Source organism: Phalacrocorax carbo, chromosome Z, assembly GCF_963921805.1.
Source record: "Phalacrocorax carbo chromosome Z, bPhaCar2.1, whole genome shotgun sequence".
In the NCBI taxonomy this organism is placed as follows: domain Eukaryota; kingdom Metazoa; phylum Chordata; class Aves; order Suliformes; family Phalacrocoracidae; genus Phalacrocorax; species Phalacrocorax carbo.
Window position 1 is genome coordinate 53,256,882 of NC_087548.1, and position 10,105 is coordinate 53,266,986.

Here is a 10,105-nt window from a genome sequence, read left to right on the forward strand (position 1 = left end):
TCCTGAGGCTATGTTACCGGTTGTGGGCTGGGCCTTGGTTGCAGTTTCAACGTTTATTGTGCCTTCCGGGTACCTTATATCTTATTTGTTCCGGTTAACACCCGCAGCTAGTTGTGCTGGTTGTTTCCATTTGAAAGAAGAGGAAGAAAAATATGTCTAGTCATGCCACACCTCCAGCTGACAAGAGGCAAGGAGTCTTACACCCGCAGGAAAAATACTTACTACTGCGACCAGGACACACCCGCTGGCTACCCAGTGCAGGGGGTCTGGCTCTGCCTTGCATGCCTGCTGATTTTGCTGTCCCGAATAGAAAACCCCAACAGCCTTTGGCTTGAGGAGATTCTCTAAATCTCCTGGAATGGTTTTGGACCATTTGGAGCACAGGGCATGGCTACTGCTACAGAAGTCAGCAGCCCACAGCTGCCTGGGGAAGTGGCTGGTGGTGGCCAACAGCAAAGGTGTAGGACTGAATGAGAACTGGGACTGCTCCATTGCAATCTGCGTGACCACCCTCCCTTCACGTACCTCTTTCTGTTTCATACCAGACTGGTGACAAGGGGTTTCAAAGTGGGGGAGCAGTTTCATCTTCATAGTGATGACATCCTTTCAGAACAGCACTTGCCTATCATATCTTTCCAATGGTGAAAAACATACTAAAGCTTTTCAAGAGGACAGCTATGGCTCTTAAAATTAACTTTGCACCTACATTTCTACACACAACTTCTTAGAGAGACTGCAGCCTTACCGTGGCCATAAGTCCATGAATCAAGGATAAGCAGCATCAGTGCTGTTTTCCCCTAACAGTTTAGCAACAAAATACAAAAACTAGAACAGATTTTTAATGTCTTGCCCTGGGATAGAAGTTGGCAGCTGTGTCAGATGTAGTGCCCGTGGTCAGACACGCAGGGTGCCAGTAATGCCAGCTTCAGAAAGGGGCACATTTAGCTCTGAAACCCTTTGCAGTGTGTTGGGGTGTGTGGTTAAACTGATTTCTGAAGTTGTGGGCCCACTTAATTCCAGGTCTGAATTACGTGGAAAGATTCAACCACACATCTTCTAATATGCTTTGTCATTTCAAAACTGCAAATGCAAGGGAAGGGTCGCCATCAAGAAATAATTCCATGGTTTTATGGGTTCCTTCAGCACTCTTGTGAATATAAATTAAGCAATAAAATATCTACTAAGAAGGTCTTCTCTAGAGTTGCTTATGTTCTTTTTTTTCCATGATGGGAGATTTTTAAAAGAGGAAGTACTGGTGAGAAGAAATATTTCAGATTATTAGAATTGGCCCTAAAGAAGCCTGCTTTATACACTGGGAAATCAGGGGACGTGGCAGGAACATGTGCAAATCCTTAGCAGCCCTTGGGAACCTGGGTCCTGGACAAAAGCCCTGTTAGGCAGGGTGTTTGACAAGCAGATGGTCAGTCACTAAGCTAACATATGAGCAGAAATGCTGCTCGCAGGATGCTAGAGGGGCTAGAGAATATCTTCTGAGTTAAGGCTTTTAGCCTATTTTAGACCAAAGAGATGTCACAGGAAGAAGACTAAAAGGAAACAATGGCAAGAAGTTGGAGGAGAAAGAAATACATCAGCTCCCTAAAACAAGAATCGACCAGCTTGGGTAATCACAGAATAATACTAGTAGAGGCTGGATGCTAAATTAGACACATCTATTTATCAAATTTGTCTTTAAAACAGAGGTTAGAAATTTAAGTAAGGACTTTGCCCCAGAGCAACTTTCTTTTGGCACCAAACATACTGCTTCCTCACAGTTTAACACCTGAAGCATAAAGCAAGATTTAACTTCATCTGGCCACCTCCTAGGAGCCCTTACTATCTTGAAACTCATGAGGATTACCGTATTAATATTCTTTTTTTCCAGCTCCAAGTGTAAGTTTATGCCATTTGTGTATTTTCCTCAAAAAGTAGTTGGACTGCAGTACGAATATTTATTTGCAGTACCAGATACATCTATGCATCGTGTGAGGAGGAGGCAGCAGGTTGTTGCATTTCTGTATGGAAGAAGGCTTGGAAGTAGTTAAAAACTGGTACTAAAACTCTATCTGAGAAACCAAGCTAGCAAAATAACAAGGTAGAAAGATGGCCATGGATGGCCCTTATAACACAGTGTATTTGCTTTGTGCTGGCTTTGAGAAGGGCTGGACCCTGTGACAACTGCTACAGACATTGGAGTTGCTTGTGTGCAACTCGGTGTGGCTCTGGCATCGACTAACACCTCTCCTTGTGCAGCTCAAAGTCACCATGACCTGTTGTTTTGAAAAGGCCTTCTTTTTGTGTCTTAGAAAAAAAGGCAGCTCACTCCCGCCATTGACCCAGAGCCCTTTTGTGCTCTTAAGGGTATGTGTGTGGGCATGTACCAAAGCAAGGGGCAAGTCCCAAACAAACTGTCCCAATAGGCTTCTCACTGATGCAGATTTTTCTTGCAGCATGAATTTTTTCTTTTTTTTCTGTTTTGCGCAGAATCTCAGAAACCACCAGCACAGTCAGTCAGTCAGACGAAGATCAGTAGAGCAGCAGAGAAGCCTGGATGCCTCAGTGTACGGGACCCGATCTGCCCGAACAACCTAAGAATAATGAAGACTTCTCCGGCTTTCCTCCCACCGTGCTACCTGAAAATAGCAGGGCTAGATAGGAGGGTTTTCATGGTCTGTGCCCAGGGCTTCCTGGGAGTCACCGTGGATGGGCTAAGAGACTGTGATGGTGCTGCTCCTTCAGTGCTTTTTTATTGCTTCATTACCTTGATGAACACCAAAGCCTCAGAGGTCAGTCCGGTGATGGCTCATATATCAAATGTAATTACTGCAGTGTTTTTATCATGACTCGAGAAAATAATATTTGTGCAATTTCCTTCTCCCCACTAACAACTTCTGAACTTTTTTTTTTTTTTGAAACAAAGAAAATACTAGCTGCAGTTAAAGAAAGGAACTGAACTGGGAAATTTTTATTAAAATGCCCCCTGGTATTCCCAAACTGGTAGAGGTGTGCCTCTCTCAAGAGTGTTCTGCTTCATATGAAGAACAGAGGGCAGTGAGCAGAGGAAAACAGGCTTTCCCACTGTTCTTTGAATCAGTCACTGCACTGAAGGAAACACAGTGAGGTTTTATTTATGCGCATGCAGAGAAGGCTGTGGCTATCAAATCTGCTTTATTGTTTAACAGGCTCTGCAACCATAGAATTAAACTGTACACAGAAACATAAGAACTGTGTCTTATATACATATACTTAGTACAGTAGGGTTTTGATTTTTGATGATTTTTCTTATTAACCTTCCAGTTAGAAAGCGAGGAGAATAAAATGTGTTCTGAGACTTGAACAACTGCTTTTCCTCCCCTAGAATGTACATTAAAGTCTAGTGCATTTCTGGCTTTGTACAGAGAGACGGCATTCATTTTTTAAAAAACAACCCTAGAATTAAAAGCAAAAAAGATCTGAGACTTGAATTGCTCTTCACTTGATTATGCTTTCATGACAGTGTAAATAAGGTGTCAAATGAGGTTTTGAAGCTTTTAAAAATATTTTATTTATAATAGTAATTTTACTTATAATAATTTAATTGATAATGTTTAATATTTTCCTCATTTAAAGCACTATAAGTAAGTGGTGAATCTGTCTTTAGTGGAACTGAATTGGCAGGATGAGGAGGAAAGGATTTTGGTGTGATTAGTGTAAAAAGCACCATGGCCACTTGGTGCACAGTAAGTCAGGATAGGCAGGATGACATCTTTTTCACCCCAGCTCCAACTTGACATCATCACTGTTGCAGAAAAGCTTGGAGCCTGAATCCATTAAGGACAAATCCTGTACCAGGTGGCAGAGCGCCTGTGCTGGTTCCCCTCTCCCTTGCTCCATGCAGCCTGGACTTCAAGCCTTGGATATTTCTGTTGTGGAGGGAAAATAAGAAAAAAAGAAGAAGTGTGACACGGACCATCTCCTTGATAAGCCACAGCTTTGGATTTGGAGATTTGCTGTCTGCCTGTGTAGAAACCTGAGTTCTGTGAGCATAGTCTGTGGGGAAGGCGATGGATGCACAACAGGCTCCCCAGTAGGCACTCCTGTAGCTCAGGGAGGGGAGTATTGCCGGCCTGCCATTGAACCACAACCTCTTCCAGGAGACCTCAACATCCTGCCCCATGCCACTTCATTTTGTGGGTTTGGTGAAAGGGCTTGTACATGCTCCTGGTGCTCCACGTGTTCTTTCAAAAGTTATTATCTGCACATGCCCCAAAACCTGCTTTAAAAAATTTCTAAAGACACAAGAGAAAATCGTGCCTAAGCTAATCAGTCAGACACCTTGTGTTCTTCTCCAGAGTACCTTTCACTGTTAAATTCCACATTTATTTTCTCCTCTACTTCTTATTCCCATATCTGTAAGTTTCATACTCTCAATATTGCTACCATGCATGACCCTCCCACGTATACCAGATACCATTGCACACCCCTATTTTAAATCAGCTCCTCCCTCCATTACTGTTTGAGGGTATTTCCCTTGGGGCAGGCTCCCAAACCACCTGGTTCCCAGCCCATGGCATGGTGCCAGAAGTATCACAGAGATGCTCATGGCTGTGCCCTGGGCCACAGTCTTGTTCAGATCAGTAAGGCAAAAATAAAAACTGTATGTGGCTGCAGAAGAAACTGAACAGAGGTGGGTGGCACACATTTTGGGTACGGTTAAGGCTACAGAAAATAACCCTTCAGTGCCACAAATTGTCACAGGGCTCGTGATAACTAGGTCTGAAAGAAAATAGCCATCCTCTGTCCCAGGAAACTGGCCTTACATTAAAACACATGAGCTGTGGGATTAATAAAAGGCAGCATCCAAGGCCAGTGGAACTAGTTCTGTTAATGGCAGACCATTGCCCTGTGTTGGTACCAGCTTTCTGGTAGCACATCAGTGCCTTGGCATGGCACGAAACTTGTGTCATCTCTGGGGCACTGCCCTGCTGTGAATTTTCTCCTTCTACTACTGACTCTTCCTGTTGGGTGAGGTAAGTTTCAGAAGGACTCAGCTCAGTTGAGTTTGGCCTTCAATTTTGCTTAACTATTGTGAATTTCGTTCTTCCCACCCACCCCGAGAGAGAAAGGAACTCTTCAGGACACAGGATATATCTATATAGGTAGGATGTACTCACATACACCACTCAAATAGAGAAAAGCCACGGGAGTTCATGAGAGCTGCTGGAAAGAAATGAAAGGCCCATTATGTCAAATCAAAGTTGAGTGTATTGTTCAGGAGTCATCCATCCATGAAGATGAAGGCTGAGTTCTTCAAATCACATCATTTTGTCATTTTCTGAAGTTGCTCCTCTCATACCGAAATGCCTATTGGAATAAGCTTTCACCCGTGTTGAAAAGCAGTGAAATTTCTTAGCTACCGCCTATGAAGGCTTGGCCCAGAGCCACGCAGTCCAGGAGTCACTTCACATTTTAAAACCATATTTTGAGAAGCCCTGCAGCCACCCACGAGCAGAAATATGACAGGCAGGGTGAGGAGATAAACCGGGGAGGAGCAGAAGCAGCAGCAGGAGAAAGAGCAGAGAAAGGGAGCTTTTTAACATGGCATAAAAGCAAGCACACCTGGGAAAATGGGTCTGCTGCTGCCTATTTTTCCAGTAGAGAGTGAAGGAGCAGGAGGTAAGAGGAGATGAGGAAATATGAGCTCTACCCTCCAGGTAGAGATGTGCTGGCCTACTCCAGTGGAGAGACCAGCTGCAGTTTGAAAGAGAGGGAGCATAAGTGATAAGGTTTTCAAGGCTGGCTGCACTTTGCCGGGCTGTATGGTTGGCTGCACTCCTCTCGCTATTAAAAGTTAAGGAATACTACTTTTCCAACTTGCCAACCAGGACGTCCCTTTTCCTTATAAGAGGTTCCCAAAGCAAATTGCAGGCAAAGGCTTTCACCCCCATGGCAGACTACTGCTAGTGTCAGGGGCACCACTGCTGCTATGCCTGCCCTTAGGGAGTGAGTAAGTGCTGATGGATGGTGGGAGGCACCATGGAGGACACAACATTCCCTAAAGCTGCTTCATAGCAAGGATTAGCTGCTGTCCTCTTAATGGACTCAAGACTTCTTAATCCTGGTTTTGTGCTGCAGACTGGTTTGCCTCACCTAGGGCAGGCACACACTCTGTGTGCACTGTTGTCCACTGCAAAGAGCTTGTCGAGCACAAAAGGTGCAGTTATATGGAGCCTCTGCCTTCTGGTAGGAAGGCCTGGGCTCTGGTGGCAGGCTAGTGACTGCAAATGCCCAGCTGATGGCACTGTGTCTTCTTCATTCTGTGTGGTTGTAGGGGAGACGGTGGGTTACCTGCCTGTAATCAGTGTCCAGCAAGAATGCTGTAGCTCCAAATATGGTACACGGCTCGTTGTTTTTATCCACTTACCACTAATTTGCTGAGCAGAGTCGTGGGGTCTGAAGGCTTTGCACAGGAGGAAGCTTTTGCATGCACGGAGACCATAGCCTGGGCACAACTGAGCTGGAGGCTGTGGCGTGGATGGCAGTCCTGGCTCTCATCTCAGGAGCTGTGGAAGGTCTGAAACCTGGAGTAGTGTCTGGTGACAGCCCCGCACCTTCCTCCCAAGGACAGCGAGCTCCAACTCCACCACAGTACTGCCAGGACTCTCCAGCAGAGGAAGAAATGCACCCAGTCCTCATTCACAACCTGTGGCCCGGCAGATCTGTTTCCCTCCCCACAATACCTGCCTGCTCTCTGGGGCAAGATGAGCCATGCTGCGATCAGCTGGAGACATCCCATGCCCAACGTGGCCTGTCAGCTCCCTCCACAGGGTGGGATGGCTGCCCAGACCAGTGAAGCCACACACTGAAGCTCCACAACATGTTTGTCTAGAAGGGTGCAGCTGTTGCCAGACATCAGCAATGGAAAGCAGGCTGTTGTGGTCCTCGAATAAACATCTGTGCATTGTGCATGCCTTTCTTCACAGAAACAGCTGGCTGCAGTTTGGATGTCCCTGGTTTGAAGAGCCTGCCATTTGCTGTCCATCTGGCCAAATGGGTAGCTCACTGATCACTCACAGGCATTTATAATTAACAGTGTTTTTTACTGGATCCTCCTGCGGGCCCGTCCTCTACTAAAGTGGCTGCAGTTTTGCTCAATCAAATAGAGTTTACCAAAGGTGTTGGGGACATTTGAGGATCTTCATAAAAGATTTGAACATCAGACAGGGCAGAGAGATAGGGAATGCAAATCTGGAAGCACCGTTTCTAGCTTTGCAGCAACTTGGATTATCCCAGGGCTGTGCCACACCCCCATGAGCACCCCCAGACCTGGGTATCAGCAGCACCCATTGCTGCACTCCCTGTCCCCACCCATGCCCCAGGCTCCCTCAGTCCCTGCTTTTGCAGGCACCTGTCTGTGCCCCACAGCCTTCACCCACCAGGGCATGCCAAGGGTCAGAGCAGAAAAGGGCACCAGGGAACTGCTGTAGGGACTCACCTGGCAACAGAAGATCTTGTACATATGTTGGTCTGTGTGCCCAGGATCATGGCGGTCTGCGACCTGCCAGCTGTGGTCTCTCAGAGAAGAGGTGGTTAATAACACATGGCACTATGCTCAGCTAATGTCACTAAATGAAGGAAGTTTTAATTTAAAAATGCCAGGTACTGAAAGCGCTCATCAATTTAGGGTGCTCTTGGGTTTCAGTTGAAAAGTGCAGCAAAATCCTGCAAAAATAAATGCAAGTCTCCCCACGTTACCTGAACTGGAACCAGTGTGGAGTATGTAACGTACACTCACAAAATCATTAAGGTTGTAAAAGACCTCTAGGATCATCCAGTCCAACTGTCAACCCAACACTACCATGTCTCTTAAACCATGTCCTGAAGTGCCATGTCTACATGTGTTTCAAATACCTCCAGGGATGGTGACGCCACCACCTCTCTGGGCAGCCTGTTCCAATAACCGACTACTCCTTCAGGAAAGATATTTTTCTTGTATTGAACATAAGCCTCCCCAGTCACAGCTTAAGGCCATCTTCTCTCATCCTATCGCTAGTTACTTGGGAGAAAAGACCAACACCCACCTCACTACAACCTCCTTTCAGGGAGCTGTAGAGAACAATAAGGTCTCCCCTCAGCCGCCTTTTCTCCTGACTAAACAACCCCAGTTCCCTCAGCTGCTTCTCATAAGGCCTGTTCTCCAGATCCTTCACCAGCTTTGTTGCCCTTCTCTGGACACGCTCCAGTACCTCAATGTCCTCCTTGTACTGAGGGACCCAAAACCGAACACAATGTTCAAGGTGCAGCTTCACCAGTGCCAAGTACAGGGGCACGATCACTGCCCTACTCCTGCTGGCCACACTATTCCTGATACAAGGCAGGATGCAGTTGGCCTTCTTGGCCACCTGGGCACGCTGCTGTCTCATGTTCAGCTGGCTGTCAACCAGCACCCTCAGGTCCTTTGCCACCAGGCAGCTCTCCAGCCACTCTTCCCCAAGCCTGCAGCGTTGCACGGGGTTGTTGTGGCCCAAGTGCAGGATCAGGCACTTGGCCTTGTTAAACCTCATACGATTGACCTCAGCTGTCCTGCCCATCCAGATCCCCCTGCAGAGCCTTCCTACCCTCGAGCAGATCAACAGTCCCACCCAACTTGCTGTCGTCTGCAAAATTCCTGAGGGTGCACTCGATCCCTTCATCCAGATCATTGATAAAGATATTAAAGAAGACTGGCGCCAAAACTGAACCCCTGGGGAACCCCGCTTGTGACCCACCGCCAGCTGGATATCGCGCCGTTCACCCCAACTCTCTGGGCTTGGCCATCCAGCCAGTTTTTTACCCATCAAAGAGTATACCCATCCATGCCATGAGCCGCCAGCTTCTCTTGGAGGATGCTGTGGGAGGCAGTGTCAAAGGCTTTCCTAAAGTCCAGGTAGACAACATCCACAGCCTTTCCCTCATCCACTGGGTGGGTCACCTAGCCATAGAAGGAGATCAGGCTGGTCGGGCAGCACCTGCCTTTCATGAAGCCCTGCTGGGCGGGCCTGATCCCCTGGTTGTCCTGCACAGGCCTGGTGAACACACTCAAAATGAACTACTCCATAACGTTCCCCAGCACCGAGGTCAGGCTGACAGGCTTATAGTTCCCTGGATCCTCTGCCTGGACCTTCTTGTAGATGAGCGTCATGTTGGCAAGCTTCCAGTCATCTGGGGCCTCCCCTGTTAACCAGGACTGCTGATCCATGATGGAGAGTGGGTTGGCAAGCTCCTCCGCCAGCTCCCTCAGTACTTCTGGGTGGATCCCGTCCAGCCCCACAGACTTGTGAGTATCCAGGTGGCACAGCAAGTCATCAACTGATTCACCCTGAATTATGGTGGGGTTTATCCTGCGATCTGTCCCCACCTTCTAGCTCAGGGGACTGGGTATCTTGGGGATAAACAGTCTGACAGGCCAGTCATCTTTCCCACCTGTTCGACTTACAGCACATGGGGATAGCCTGCTCCTGTGCCTTCAAGACTTTCTTCTTGAAGAAATCCCAGCCTTCCTGGACCCCTTTGCCCTTTAGGTCATCCTCCCAAGGGACTCTTCCAACCAGTGTCCTGAACAGGCCATAGTCTGCCCTCTGACAGTCCATGCTAGTGGTTCTGCTGACCTCCCTTTTTACTTCAGCAAGAATCAAGAACTCTATCATTTCACAGTCGCTAAGCCCAAGAAGGCCTCCTGTTGCCACATCTCCCACCAGTCCTGCTCTGTAAACAGGAGGTCAAGTGAGGCACCTCTCCTGGTGGGTCACTCACCAGCTGTGCCAGGAAGTTATCTTTACACATGCCAGGAACCTCCTAGTCTGTTTTCTCTCTGATGTGTTGTTTTTCCAGCAGATGTTGGTAAGTTGAAGTCCCCCATGAGAACTAGGGCTAGTGATTGGAAGACTTCTGCCGGCTGCTTGTAGAATGCTTCATCTACCTCTTCATCCTGGTTTGGTGGTCTATAACAGACAGACAGCATCCTTACCCATAAGCATTCAACCTCTTCATCACAGTCACTAAGCTCTGTACAATCAAAACACTCCCTAACATACAGAGCCACCCCACTGTCTCTCCTTCCTTGCCTATCCCTTCTGACGAGCTTGTAGCC